The sequence below is a fragment of the Coenobita brevimanus genome, chromosome 62 (assembly GCF_032717465.1).
Source record: "Coenobita brevimanus isolate Jiangsu-jjx chromosome 62, ASM3271746v2, whole genome shotgun sequence".
NCBI classification, from domain to species: Eukaryota; Metazoa; Arthropoda; class Malacostraca; order Decapoda; family Coenobitidae; genus Coenobita; species Coenobita brevimanus.
The window spans coordinates 33,055,350-33,070,761 of NC_137015.1; the positions used below are offsets into that span (position 1 = coordinate 33,055,350).

The window sequence follows — 15,412 nt, forward strand, 5'->3', positions numbered from 1 at the left end:
CCCCAACCTCATCTTGGATATAAATCTTCACAGGCTCAATCATAATTGCACAACATTAGAAATACAGTCACTCAGTATCAAATCAGGTTACAAACAAGAAATTAATATTTTTCAACATTTACATTCCCCCCCCCCCCTGATAACTCCCATTCTGTACCAGTGAAATAAAACCCTCAGCTCCTCTCTTGAAGACAAACATCTAATTCCAGCGTTGCTGGGGACTTTAATGCTAAAAACACTGCCAGGTACAAACATAGTCAAAACAACTGCTGAGGCCTCAACATTGTTTCGCAGCTGAATACCATGTACATTCTCAGTGACACTTCACAATGCAGCCTCATCCCACACCAGGCACACAACACCCCAAACCCCCCAGACATCACATTCTGTTCAGACTCTTGCATTCAACAGCACTTAATGGACAGAATTCAGACTTGCAACAAATTATCTCCCTATCATTATCACTACAGAAACACAATCGAAACCATAGCAATCACTCCTCATGTACACAAAGTACAGGTGAGCAGGCTGGACAGAATTCACTGAAGCACACTAAAGAAACACCTGTCACCAACATTAACATGTTTATAACAAAGCTCAGTGTCATTCTCAACACAGACAAACACCACATTCCTTGAGGCAACAGAAGACATTACAACACAAACTTTACACCGGAGATTGGCTGCCTCATCAGACAACATGACAGACCTAAACACATCTCCTCCATACACACACAAGACACCATCATAAGGCTTCAGGAACTAAACAGTGTGATGAACAACAAAATTAACACAGTGATCCTGAAGGGTTGAATGCTTTGAGAATGATTATGTGGCTTATTTCAATGGGCATACTTTTGATAGGTTCCACCTTTATATTCTGTCTTTCCTTGTTGGTGGATCTAACCTCAGCATATTTTTAATGAAAATAAGAATCAAGATTATGATATTTACACTGGTACATTCACCCCCCCCCCACACACACACACAACTCCAGAGCGAATTTGTAATAAATATCGTGGACTCACTTTTACAGTGCAGCAGGCGCTGACACTGTGTTTTAAATGCCTCCTCCATTACGGGGGTCACGTAACACCTGTCTAGCAACAAACTCTTATCCGTTTCCTCCAAGTCTCTAATCCAAGAGTTTACCGCTACTCCCAGTCCATCGTATATGCAACAGGTCAACTCTGGAACTGTTTCCCTCTGTCTGCTTTTCCTACTGCCTATGATCTCCAGTCTTTCAAATGCAGTGTCTCTAGGCATCTCAAAAAGAATGGGTCTTGAATTTGGTTCCCTGTTATCTTGTTTTTTTCATGGAATGAACAATTTGCACACCCCTGACTTTTGGTTCCCTCTTGCATTTAAAAAAAAAAAAAAAAAAAAAAAAAAATGCCATACTAAGACACAGATACCATCAGTGGTGTCGGGAATTTGTGGGACAACCCCATAGGGGCAATTGCTTACCTGAGGTTGATGGGTCTGTTTGATCAGATAAACCAAAGTTGAGGAACAACAACAACTTCTGCTATACCCCGTCTTTTAGATATGAACAAGTGCCTCAAGGCGGTACTGGGTCACTGCGCATCTGCTCGTGTAGTGGACTCGTGTGTTTTGTCCTCAAATTTCAGTCATTTGCAGCTACATTTCAGTTTTAGTCATCTCGCAGTTGCAACAGAATGGCTGACTGTACAGGGAATTGGTTTACACAGTCATATGTGCGACATATTACCAGTGCCAAGAGTACCTAATTACCTTCTTATACTGTATTTAAATTTCATATGTCTCAATTGTGTGTAGAAAGTGACCAGTTTTCAGTTATTCATGTTTTCTGTTTCCCACTAGGAGTTATTTCAGTTACACGACTGGCTAAAAAACTATGCATATGCTCGCAATAGTTTTTGCCCCATTGCATGTAGAATTGTATATCAATGCCTGTGATACCATAGTTGTCCTTGTGTAAGAGGACTCTTGAACCTCATAAGAAAATGCCCAAAACTGGGGATTATCCTAAACACCGAGTATAAAATCCTAATCTCTACATCCCATGGTTATCAGATCCATAGGCATGATGGGGAACGTCAATCACTCACTTGACCCTTGTTTTGCTGAATATACTACATGTACTTTCAAAACCCTTTAAAATTATTAACATCATCAAACACAACTTCCTTTTCTGTATGAAGGCAAATATTTATAAAAATATCTCTATCGATACAGCCATGAGGACCTAAGAAAGGTGAGCAACCTGTTCAGCGCATACCATGAACACCAGTGTGTGTCTTGGTCTGAGAGCAACTGGCTGGGTTGTTTCCCAGTTGCCACTGAGCGCGGGTTACCAGATATGAAGCGGAGCTCATTACCAAGCTCCTTAGTATCATTGCCAAGTTGATTTTTCCATTCTTGCTGCCACTAATTCATGAGCAGCAGCATTCACCCTGGGTTAACCTCTTATTTCCTGCAACCACAAACCCCGTCATGGCTCCAAGTAATAAATGAAGAAAATATGAAGCTTGTTTTAAGTTAAAAGTGGTGGATTATGCCAAATCATCCAATAATTCTGCTGCTGCAAGAGAATATGGTGTGACAGAGAAGATGGTACGAGCTTGGAGATTGAAAGAACACTCACTAAGGGATGTGCCAAGGCATAAATGTGCGATGAGAAAGAATTAGTGCACAGTGGCCAATTTTGGAGAATCATGTAGCCGACATGGTCCATGAACAACCCCAAGAAATAAAATTTTTATTTGGGCTCTCAAGTGGGCCAGAGAAAACAAGAAGCACAGCAGAGATTTCAAAGCAACATTTTCATCATGTTCTCGTTTCATGAAAAGACATAATCTAGTACTGTACTGAGACAGTAAACAAAAATGGCACGGCGATTACCAAAAGATCTTGAATGCAAGCTTACCAGTATCCAACGGTACATCATAGGCCTACGCAAGTAGCACGGACATCTGTTAAGCAACATCGGGAACATGGATGAAACTCTAATGAATTTCGATATGGTTGGAAATCAAGCTGTTGTGGAGAAAGGTTTGAAAACAGTGAAAATATTGGGACACAAGAAAACACGCTTTACAGTAGCACTTTCGTGTATGGGAGATGGAACCAAGCTGAGCCCAATTATTATTTTTTGGAGAAAAACAATACCAAAAAGAAAAGTTCCCAGCAGGAATTTTTGTTCACGTCAATGAGAAAGGTTGGATGGACAAACGTGGAATGAAATTGTGGATTGAGCGTGTGTGGTGTAGGCGACCTGGTGGCTTGCTAAAACAGTGTAGCCTGATGGGAGATGTTCGAAAGTCATTTAACAGAGGGAACAAACCTACATGGCGAGAAACAACTGTGATATTGTTGTTATTCCTGGTGGATTAACTTCAGCTCTCTAACCACTTGATGTTTGTCTGAATGAACCATTCAAGGACTGCATCCGTGAACAGTGGAATGAGTGGATGATCAGCGGTAAAAAGTCATATACACAAGGTGGGAATATGTGTGCTCCAGGTCTGGATGTGCTGTGTGATTTTATCATCAAGGCATGGAATGATATTCCTATGGAGACAGTCATCAACTCCTCCAAGAAATGTGAAATTTCCAAGTCAGTGGAGGGCATGGTATGTGACATTTTGTGGGCAGTTGAGGAAGAGGAAGCTGATGCCGAAGCTACACCTTTGAATTCAGAGTTTGGTCTATGGGACGAAGAACTGCAAACACTAACCCAGGATGAAGTTGATGAACTGATGATGTCAGATGTGGATGATATTAGTCACTGACAGTTGATGTGATGACTTTGATAAAATATAAGTTTATTTTAACCTATTGTATAAAATTCATCTTAACATGATGTAAAGTTTTTAATATAGTACACTCGGCTCTCCATTTCCCAGACTATGAGGGGGTGAGACCAGTCTGGGAACCCCAAAAGTCCAACTCCACGTATCATTCCCCGGACTTTTACCGTACTTTGTCCAAATTCTCCAATATTATCCAGAGGTTATTCTGATATTCTAGAGCATTGTGGAATGTAGGCTACCTTTACCAACATAACTAACATACACAGTACATAAAATAGTAACATTGACACAATAACATAAATATAAATGCAGTACATACAGAAAAAACATGAATATAAATGCAGTATAAATCTATCTATATATCTATATATTGCCAGACGCCTCAATCCCGTTTGGGGTGGCCACAAACAAATCGCCTCCACGTCACCTTGTCCCCCGCCATTTCACTGCCCTGCTCCCAACTCACCCCCCTCTCTCATATACCTCTCCACCCCATCCCTCCATCTCATCCTCGGCCTCCCCCTCCCTCTTCCCCCCTCCACCTCACTCACATACACTCTCTTCGTCAGTCTTTCACTCTCCATCCTCTCCACATGGCCAAACCACCTCAGTGTGTTCCTCATAACGCTTCCTATCACGTCCACATCCACACCACTCCTTTATATCCTCATTCGTCAGCCTGTCTCTCCATGTGACTACACAGGCTCCTCTTAAATAACTCATTTCCACTGCTCTCACTCTTGACTTGTGTCCTTCCAACAACATCCAAGCTTCACTTCCGTACGTTAGAGTTGGTATCACAATACTGTCATCGTTTCGTTTTTAACCCCTAAAACGCGGATCGTCGCGTTTGCGACGCTCAGCCATAAGGGCAGGACGGCGGGTTGTCGCGTTTGCGATTTTAGTAAATTTTGAATAACCGCGGGCAAGCAGGCTCCAGCTGGTATTGTCTATCAGTACCACCACCCTCTAGCTACAACTAGCATACTTTACCTTTGTACTACTGACCTCAGTTGTTGACAAATATCGCGTTTTCCCCCCGTACCCCCCGCCACCACGGCCCGGCCAGCCTGGCTGTGATACATGGCAGCGCTCTGAGCGCTCAGAACTGTAAATCTGCGATCTCCTCTCACAAGCAGTTTATGCTACTAGGAAACGCTTGTTTCCCCAGTTGTAACACTAGCTTTTTTTCTCACGGTTTGCCTCTGTTTAGCGTCAGTTTACTGCAGGCTTTCAAAGTGAGATTATGGCGAGTTCTAGCTCTTCCCAGTCAGTGCAAGCGGCCAACAGGAACGAGAATAAAGTGGCGGACGTAAGGCAGAATAAAAAGCGCGCCGTGGTGATCTTTTGGGAAGTAATATGATTGAAAATAATGTAGTATACATGTTTTTAGCTGTGAAAATGGAAATGTTTGTTGAGTGACGGGAAGACCGCCGCCACAGTGCATGTCGGCCGTACGCTTCGTTGATTTTAGCCTTATTTTCAGTGCTTATTGTACAAATACGGATTCCTAACTACCTTTATGTTGTAGTATAAAGTTTACTGTGACAGAATGAGGCTGTGGTAGAGGGGAAACCGGGTTGCTGGAGGTGTGAAAGTGAAGATTTGGTTACCCAACTTTGCAAGTCTCCACAAGTCCTTGGGTAGTCCACGAAGGCTCAACACCTGTCTCTGGAGAAAGCTGAATGTAAGTACTATCTGCCATACCAAGTATAATGTTCTAGGATTAATCTCTGATTTTTGGCGAATATTTTCCTACAGGTACTCAGACCGCGATACAACCCCGCCACTCGGGGGGGGATCGACTGTAAACAGCCACGTTTTAGGGGTTAAAGGCTCCAACATGCTTGCATGTGTCGGCCTTGGTCACCTAATGGCGGCTCTCCACGCTGCACGATCCATTGCAGCCGCCCTGTTCAGTCCCTTAACCCTAAGGTCACACTTAATGACCTCGTCCCATGTCTTTCTCGGTCTACCCCTCATAACCCCATCCCCAATATTAACACTTCTCACCTTCCTCACCCAATTATCATCCCCCATCCTCTCCACATGTCCAAACCACCTCAGTCTACCTCTCCTCATCACAACACCAATACACTCCAGTCATGTAGTAACTTTTTCACTTCCATGCTCACTTCCCTGTTTCTTATCACTGCTTTCAAGGAACCAGCAACCTTTCTTCCCTGCTGTACCCTTTCAAGCACTTCACCCTCCAAACCTCCATCCTTACTCATCACACTACCCAAGTACTTAAACGTACAGTACTCACATTTTCCAATTCCTCACCATCCAACCTCGCTGTACATTCACTGACTTCACCTCTTTCAGAGACCATCACTTTACTCTTCCCTACATTCACCTTTAGATTCTGTTTCTTACACACTCTCCCAAACTCATCCACCAAGCCTTGCAGCTCCCCTTCGTCTTCACTTAACAACACAGTATCATCTGCAAACAACAGTACAGGGAGTTTCCAAACACTATCCTCTCTCACCAGGGCCACTCCAACATCCACTACCCTACCTTGTACCTCTTTTATTACCCCATCCATGCACAGATTGAACAACCATGGAGACATGACACATCCCTGTTTCAAACCAACTTTCAAAGAGAAAAATTCACTTAGTTCACCATCCACACGCACTGCAGCCTTCGCACCATCATACATACTCTTCCCAGCATTCAACAACTTCCTGTCTACTCCATATATTCTTAATACTTTCCACAATCCTTGTCTATCCACCTTGTCATATGCTTTCTCCAAATCCATGAAAGCCGCATACAACTTCTTTCCCTTCTCTAGAAACTTTTCCACTAAAGATCTAAGAATGAATATCTGATCTACAAACCTCTTCCTTTCCTAAAGCCTCCCTGTTCTTCTCCAACTAATTCCTCTGTTCTTTCTCTAACTCTGTCAATAAGTATCCTATCATACACTTTTCCTATTATACTAAGAAGACAAATGCTCCTATGATTACCACACACTTCTTTTTCCCCTTTTCCTTTGTACAAGGGAGTAATTATACCTGGCTTCCAATCCTCCGGGACTCTACCTTCCTCCCAGGCCAATCTGCACATCTTCCACATCCATTCTACTACTATTTCTCCCCCATGCTTCAGCATTTCACCACACACTCCGTCAATTCCTGGGGCTTTCCCCAATTTAACTTTCTTCATTGCTTCCACAACTTCTATCCTACTGATTTCTTCCTGTCTTCTCACCTCCCTCCTACTCCCAGCCATTCCCCAGCCACTTATACTCGCATTACTTCCATCCTCTATATTCAACAATTCCTTAAAGTGTTCTCTCCATCTGCTCACTTTTTCTCCCTTCTCCACTAGTAATCTAACATTTTTATCATTCACTCCCCTGCTAACCTCACTTCCACCCTGTCTTACTCGCTTCACCTCTTTCCAGAACATTTTCTTACAGTCCCTCCACTTTACACTCAAATTCCTTCCAAATTCCTCATCCACTCTTCTTACTCTCTCTTACTAATCGTTTCACCTCTCTCTTTCTTTCTACATATAACTCTCTCTTCCGCCTTTCAACTTCTTCCACGCCCCTATTTGTCATCCATTCATTGTATGCTTTCTTCTTTTGTGCCACAGCCTGTCTCACCTCTTCAGTCCACCATGCTGTTCCTTGCACCCCCCTCCATCTTCTCTTCCTCCCACAGACCACATCACATGCTGCACATATTTCTTCTGTAAATATCCTGCACACACCTTCCACATCCCCCATCTGCTCCAATTCATATTTGCCCAATCGTTCCTCCACTTCTCTCTTATACTCTGCCTTTTTCTCATCCTCTTGTAAGTATAAATACTGAAATGTAGGTGAAACTACGTATGCTGTGATCACATAGTGGGACCCCTGAATAACTTGTTATTCAGGGTCTGAGTCACCGGTGACCTCTGTGAGTGACTGGGTGACACCACTGAGGCCAGATTGAGGTGACTCAGGTGCAGGTTGAGGTGACTCAGGTGCAGGTTGAGGTGAACAGCATCTGGGTGAGGCGACCGTGGCCTGCCAACTTGCAGTGCAAAGAAGCTCGAGATCTTTGTCTGGCGGCCCACCTGGTGTTGTTCTTTTGTTATTACACCACATAGTAGCCGAATCTGGTCATAGTGTGCTTGAACTTAAAGGTTGTCACGAGTGGCTACGTACTGAAGAATCTTGTCTATGGCATCCCTGATCACAGACAACTTGGGCTTGGCTGGCATCTCCATGTCTGAGTCCTCACTGCTGCTTCTACTCTGGTGGGCAGTTATGGAAGCTGCTATCTCAGCATCAGACATGATCTGGTGACCAGTTGTTGCATCCTTGGCATCCAGCCACACGTGGACATCGTTGAGGGTGATGTCATTCTCTTCTGTCCTGCATAGAACACAGTGGAAATCAGCAGCCTCGAAGCCTTCAAAATCATTCTCATTCTCTTCATCTTGCAACAGTTTCTTCCATGCATTGGTGAAAATGTTGAGTTTCATAGCCTTCCACGCATCAGCCATGTTGTATGTGGCTGACCTTATGTTGTAGGCTTGATGTTCTGCAGGGTTTTCTGGCCACAAGTGTCCTCCTTGATGTGTGCCTCCTCCTGTGTCACCACCAGTACTTTGTCCAGATACTTCTTCTGATACTGTCTCTTTAAAGCATTAATGACCCCCTGGTCCATGGGCTGGATCAAGGATATTGTATTGGGTGGTAGAAACATTGCACGAATTCACCCATTGTGGCTGATCTGAATGTCATCATTCGGGTGTGCAGGGGCATTGTCCATCAAAACAGAGCTTTAATTTCACTTGGAGGAACTTTCAGAACTTGCTCTTGATAGTTTCTTACTTCAGGAAACAAGAGCTTTTGAAACCAGTCATGGGTTATGAAGGGGGTAAACCAGGCTTTTGCTGAGCTGTAGTAGTGTACAGGTAGATCTTGGGGGTTGATGTCTTTAAAGGTACAAGGCTTAGCAGATTTCCTGACTATGACCAACTTGAGATGGTGGAATCCTGCAGCATTTTCCCCACACAAGATCAGCAGCCTTTCCTTGTTAATTTTTTCTCTGGCACTCTGTCTCCATCCTTGCGAGCCTGTGTGTTATTTGGCAAGGAACGCCACATTATTCCACTTTCATCATCATTGTACACTTGGTTTAAAGTTAGTTTTTCCTTGTTAATCAGTTCTTGCAACTTACGGCAAAATGGTTCAACACTTTCTGTATTGGCACTTCTAGCCTCACCTCTGAGTTTAACGTTTTGGATCCCATGTCTGTTTCTAAATCTGTAGAGCCACCCATCACTGGCCTTAAAATCAGCAATCCCTAAATGGACTGTCAATTTTCCTGCACTGGGAGGTAGCTCACACCCATGCACTGGAACTCCACATGAACATTGCTGCACATACCACTTGTAAACTGCTGCATCTAAATCTATGTTTTTAGACAATATCATATGCTTTTGTGCCTTAGTATCAACATCTTTTTTTGTGCTTGCACTTGCAATGGAAAATTTCACAGCATAGTTTTATAATTTTTCCTTGGCTTTCCTTTTGTCTGATACGATATGCATCTTCACTCCGTACTCTTCTCATACATTAGCAATACTTTTTATCCGCTTCTAGTTTCTTAATTAGCTCAAGTTTCTGCGGCACAGTAAGGTGTACAGGTTTCTTGGTATGCTTGGTGCGTTTAGGAGGCACTGTGGGTGGCGTGGGCAGCATGATAATAGCAATGAGGAATAAACACAGTGGTCACAATGCGGTCAAGTAGAACAATGACTGCTAGCCTAAAAAAAAAAAGGAGGGAGCGGGCACTCCCCCTGCCACCTAGTGGCGGCATCCGTGGACTTTGTCCGGGAACTTGGGCTTAACCCGGGAAATATGAATGCTGGACTTTTGTGAGAATCCCGGCCTCAGCCTGTGTCCGGGAAACCCAAAATCCAGGAATTCCAGGTATGGGAAATGGAGGGTCAAGTGTATGAGATCATCATCATCATCCGGACCTCCTTTCCCACCCAAGGGCAGGGTGAGGAGTAGCAATGTCCAGACAGCCCAAAATTGCCCAATCCAATGGGCCACGCTTCCATTCACTCATCATTCAAGCCCACGGAATCCTGGCTCTATCGGATACGCCAAAAACATTGACCACGTTCTGTAGCTTCACATATCGTATCCGACAGAGTCAGTCCAGATGCTGCCACGTTAAAAAGGGGTGCCAAAAATCCCTGATCATGCATATCTCCTCACAAAATTGATCCAGCCAGCTCGATCTCCTGTCAGTTCCCTAGCCTCGCCGACTTCCAAACCTCTTTTCCTCACACGTTCATCCACCTTATCTCTCCACCTTCTCCTTGGCCTACCTCGCCTCCTCCCTCCTTCGAATTCGCTCAGATATACCTTCTTCACCACTATTGTTATCCATTCTCTCCACATGACCATACCATCTCAGTACACTCTCTTCAATTCTGGCGTCCACCGACTTCCTCACTCCGCATCTTTCACGAATCACATTATTTCGTATCCTATCCACCCTCTGTACTCCACATACATTCCTCAGCAGTCCCATCTCCACTGCTCTTACTCTTGACTTTTCATTTTCATGCCACATCGTAGTCTCACATCCATATGTTAAAGTTGGCACTAACACTCCTTCATGTAAGCCTCATGCTTCTGCAACACTCAAGCCTCTTTCTTATCAAGGCCTTCATTGCACCAGCTACTTTTCTTCCTTGTGTCACTCTACTTTCAACTTCTTTTGCACATTTTCCTCTCTTTTCTATCACTGTACCCAGGTATTTGAACTCTCTTACCAATTCCAGTCTCTCTCCATTCACTGTTACATTGCACTGGGAGTCACCTTCTCTCTCAGTAACCGTCACTTTACTCTTTTCTACATTTACTCTCAAGGAACGACGCTTACAGACATCAGCAAAACTCTGCACTAGCCTACCAAGTTCTTGTCCGGTACTTGCAAGCAGTACTGCATCATCAGCATACAACAAATTTGAGATATTCCATTCATTACCAGTGCCATCCCTCACTCCATTACTCATGTTTTCACTTCTCTCATCACCCCATCCATGTATACATTGAACAACCATGGGGACATCACACAACCTTGTCGCACACCCACACTGATTGTGAACCATTCACTTAGATGCCCATTAACCCTGACACATGCTTCACTACCATCATAAAAACTCTTGACAGCACCTAACAGCTTACCCTCTACACCGTACATGCACAAAACTTTCCACAATCCTTCTCAGTCCACTTTGTCATATGCTTTTTCCAGATCCATGAATGCCATAAACACCTTATGGTCCTTCTCACAAGCCTTCTCTACTATCTGTCTCACTGCAAATATTTTGTCCACACATCCTCTGCCACTCCTAAAGCCACCTTGTTCATCACTCACTAGGACTTCTGATATCTCTCTTACTTTCTCTATAATAATTTTTCCATATGAGTTAATGCTGGAATATTAAATGTACAGGTGGCTGTCCACATTTGCGGTGGTTAGGGGACACAGACCCCTGAGAATGTGGAATTTCTGCAAATGTTTGGTGCCCCCTCCCTTATATGCCATTACAGCTGCAAGTCACCCCTTGTGAGCAAGTGTGCACATACTGTACCTAATAAACCATATCTGGGACCTGAAAGCGGCATAAAATATCACAAATAGTAACAGACCAACTGTATGAAAAAGTTTAATAACAAATAAGTTGTGATTGGGTATGGCTGTACAGTGAACTCTCACATTTGGCGAGTTTTTATTTGGCAAATTCACTTTTGGAGATGGGATGGGATTGTACACAGCACTCTAATTTGGTGACAGAAATCTCACAATTGGCGAGTTGTTAATAATAAAAATATACTGTAACTGTATTTGTAATTTTATGCCAATTATTTTCAACCTCAGTAGTGGCACCCACATCAGCTTCTTCACCAGATAAGGCCTTACCTGTCAACATGCCAAGGGAGATAGTTACTGTCAAAACATTACGGAAACATTTTGATATCAGACAGGCTGTCAACTTTATGGTAGGTGCCTGGCATAAAATTAATAATGCTACCATTAAGCATGGGTAGGCACCACTACTCCCTCACCTCATCACATACGGTTTCAACAGTGACATGTACACGCAGACACAGTGTCAGCGGAAGGAGCAGCTCATGAAAGAAGCTGTAGAAGCTGCAAGAAGTGTTCCAGGATTTAATGAAGTTAATGAAGGACAGTTGGGTGAGATATCCAAAAACACTGAACAGAAAATTGAAGAAATGTTGGATAATGATGATGATGATGAAACAGAAGACAACGAACAAGAAGTTAAACCTGCGCAGACGCCCAAGCAACTGACAACGACGAAACACTCTCACATATTGGGTGACTGTTCCCGTCTCCAAGAAGAAATAGAGACTGTTGTAGCCAGTGAGAGTGATCAAGTTCAGCTAGTACAGAAAATGAATATCATCTTTCTTCTTGAAGGAATACAATAAGAAAATAAATGAACAACATCAAGTGCTCATCACTCGTTACCTGGGCCGACGACAGAGTGAAGATACTGCACCAGCTGAAGGTTCCCTCTCCAATGATCGTGCCCAGTTGATGACAACATAAACATTGCAAGCATTCCAGATGACTTCAATTTTGATTGCTTTGGCTCAGATGAAGATCCACAGGAGGAAGGGACAACAGAAGCTACAGGGAGTGAGGCTTCAGATGCCAGCTAAGGTATTCACGCACCATACACCATGTGTACATCAGGCCCCTTATTTTCTTTTCTTATGTGAGTTTTTCTGTTTTGTATTGTTTCTTGGCTAAAATAAACTAAATTGAACCATATTATCTGTGTTTATCACATGATTTGCACCCAGTAATGTTATAACAGGTGGAAAATCAGTCCAGTCATGCATGCCCAGAAACAATTTATTTTTTTCCCATTTAGTTATTCAGTTACAATTTGGTGAATTCCAGTTTGGCAAATTTTTTTTCACACCTATTACTAGCCAAATGTGAGAGTTCACTGTACTAAGTTAGGGTAAATATTTACCTGGTGACTTCCACAGACTTCTACAACTGAGTACGTCTCACACACATCCACATGAATGTGGGAAAGTCATCAGCTACACATTTACCCCAACGTCTAACAACCATACCCATGAAATGCAGAGTTAATTCACCACTGTCCCTGAAGTTTTGGCGGATGAACTCTGACGATCTGTGATGATGATGATGAACATGACACACATGGGACAAAGTTATCACAAGTAAATTGCACAGTCGGGCACTAATTCGGTCACCTGATAGCACAGCAATGCACTTGTTACCTTTGAACACGTGAGAGCACAATTATTGGGCACAATAACAAAATTATGGGAGGTTTGGCATGGCAGTGTAGAGGCAGCAAAGCGATGTGACAGTGGCAGGACACAGACTGAGGGAGAGATAGAGGATCACAGGAGCTCGATGGTTTAGTGTGGGCCTGGTTTGGCACAAAATGCCCTGCGAGCGTCCGTACTACTACACTTTGGAGCTGCGAAGGGATCTTGGCTATACAGGGGCAATCTGCGAGACCTGCGAAAATTGAATTTGCGAATGTGGAGGGCTGTCTGTATAACCTATTTAGATATTGGAGGTAGTGCATGCAGCCTGGATAACTTGTGAAACCCACAGAAGAAAGGTAGTTTAAGGTAAAACCTAACCAAAGGCTATGTTGCTTAACAAAGTGTTGATAGTACAGTACAGTATCACTTCACTGGTCAGTGGGAAGAATGGTAAAGGACGGATTACTGGGACAGCAAGCTTGCAGTGTCTAAAGAGTTGGAGCTCATCTTATGCACAGAGCATATTTCTAAACCCACATTTTGTATGGAAATATTGGGGTAGTCATATACACAGGTCAGCTTTATACACCGGCAAATACAGTATATATTTTGTAAGTATGATTTTGTGCAATACTTGACATAAAATTAGAGACATTTTTCAGAGTAAAGTGATGAAGTGTACAAGGTTGGTAGATGGTAGGGGGATGAATATAGTTTTGAATGGCGAGTTGCCTGAGGAGGTAGAGTGTTTTAAATATCTAGGGTCACATGTTGCTGTGGATGGAAGAATAGATGCAGAAGTGAAGTTTAGAATAAATGAAGTAGGAAAGATACTTGGAGGAATGAAAAAAGTGTTTAGATGTCGTTCGCTTAGAATGGATGTAAAGAGAAGGCTGTATGAGGGTGTTGTGGTACCGACTGCGTTATATGGGGCTGAAACATGGAATATGGGTGTAGCAGAGAGGAAAAGTTTGAATGTAATGGAGATGAGGTGTCTGAGGAGTATGTGTGGAGTGACGCGTATGGATCGAGTGCGAAATGATGAAGTGCGAAGGAGAACTGGAGTTGTTCAGGAGATGGCTGGTAGAGTTGAGCAGAGGGTGTTGCGATGGTTTGAGCATATGGAGAGAATGGATAATGAGCGATTGGTGAAAAAGATAACTAGATCTGATGTGAGAGGTGTAAGGTTGAGAGGAAGACCACGAATAGGATGGATGGACAGTGTGAAGAGAGCGCTGGATGCGAAAGGGATGTCTGTTGAGCAAGGAAGAGTGGCTGTATGTGACAGAAATAAATGGAGAGAAATTGTGAATGAATAAGTGATGATGCAGCCCTGAGGGGATATTCTCCCGCATTTGGTCTGATCAGCTAGTCAGGTCAGGTGCAGGTAAGAGGATGGGTCTGTTATGATGTGGTAGGGGTAAACCAGCTCTGCTATTGGGCCCTGCTTTGGATGTCACTGATTGCATTGCGCAGTTGACCCATGTGTGGTGTGGTGCGGTGAGGATCTGTCTGTTCTCCCCCTTGGGGCTAAGATGCGAATGAATGTGTTTGAATGGATGAGTAAATGGGGAGTGTGTCGTCCTGTCTCGGCTACCTCCCTTTCCCTGGGGGAAGCAGCCTAGGTATATAGATACAGTAAACCCTCATTGTACAATGCCTCTTTGTATGATATTTCGCTTATACAGTGTCAAAACTTTAGTACCCTATGCCCACTATACAATGGGAACGATTTGCTACAACGATGGATCATCCGCGGCTCAGTGAACAGCGAATGTGCAAACGCAACAAAAACGTCCTCACACTGTCGGCATTAGACCACACACACTCGTCCACCGGTCCAGCCTCATTAGCTAGCCCTGCCCAGCCAGGCAGTTCTGACATTGATGAGTGAGGGCTGTGACCGTGAGGCCGAGTCAGGACAATTCGCCGTCAGGACGATTCCCCATCATTTACTTACGTATCAGTTTATTTAGCAAGTACACTAGTTTTTTAATTATGTAAGTTATAAAAGTGATGGTGGTTTATTGTTTATATAGTAAATGTAAAATATGGCATCAAATCATGGGCATTAAATGAAAAATAATAATACTGTATATTGAAACGTGAATCAGCTGATTTATGATCGATCCTTCATCTTAGCATAAGGCTACATACGAGACATTGGCATTTATATAAATGCCTAATTACTTTAAGTGAACGATCGACATACTTTGGAATTATACAAATAATCTTCATGTTACGTCTATATAAATGTTTCGGGATATTTCGCCATCAAGTCAATTCGCCATCAC

At 43.3% G+C, this 15,412-nt stretch overlaps 1 protein-coding gene across 1 annotated transcript in view; it reads left to right on the forward strand.

Annotated features, from left to right (window-relative positions):
• Positions 1-15,412, forward strand: part of LOC145404028 (uncharacterized) — a 128,776-nt gene that overhangs the window by 24,132 nt on the left and 89,232 nt on the right. The gene's annotated exons all lie outside the window — the stretch shown is intronic.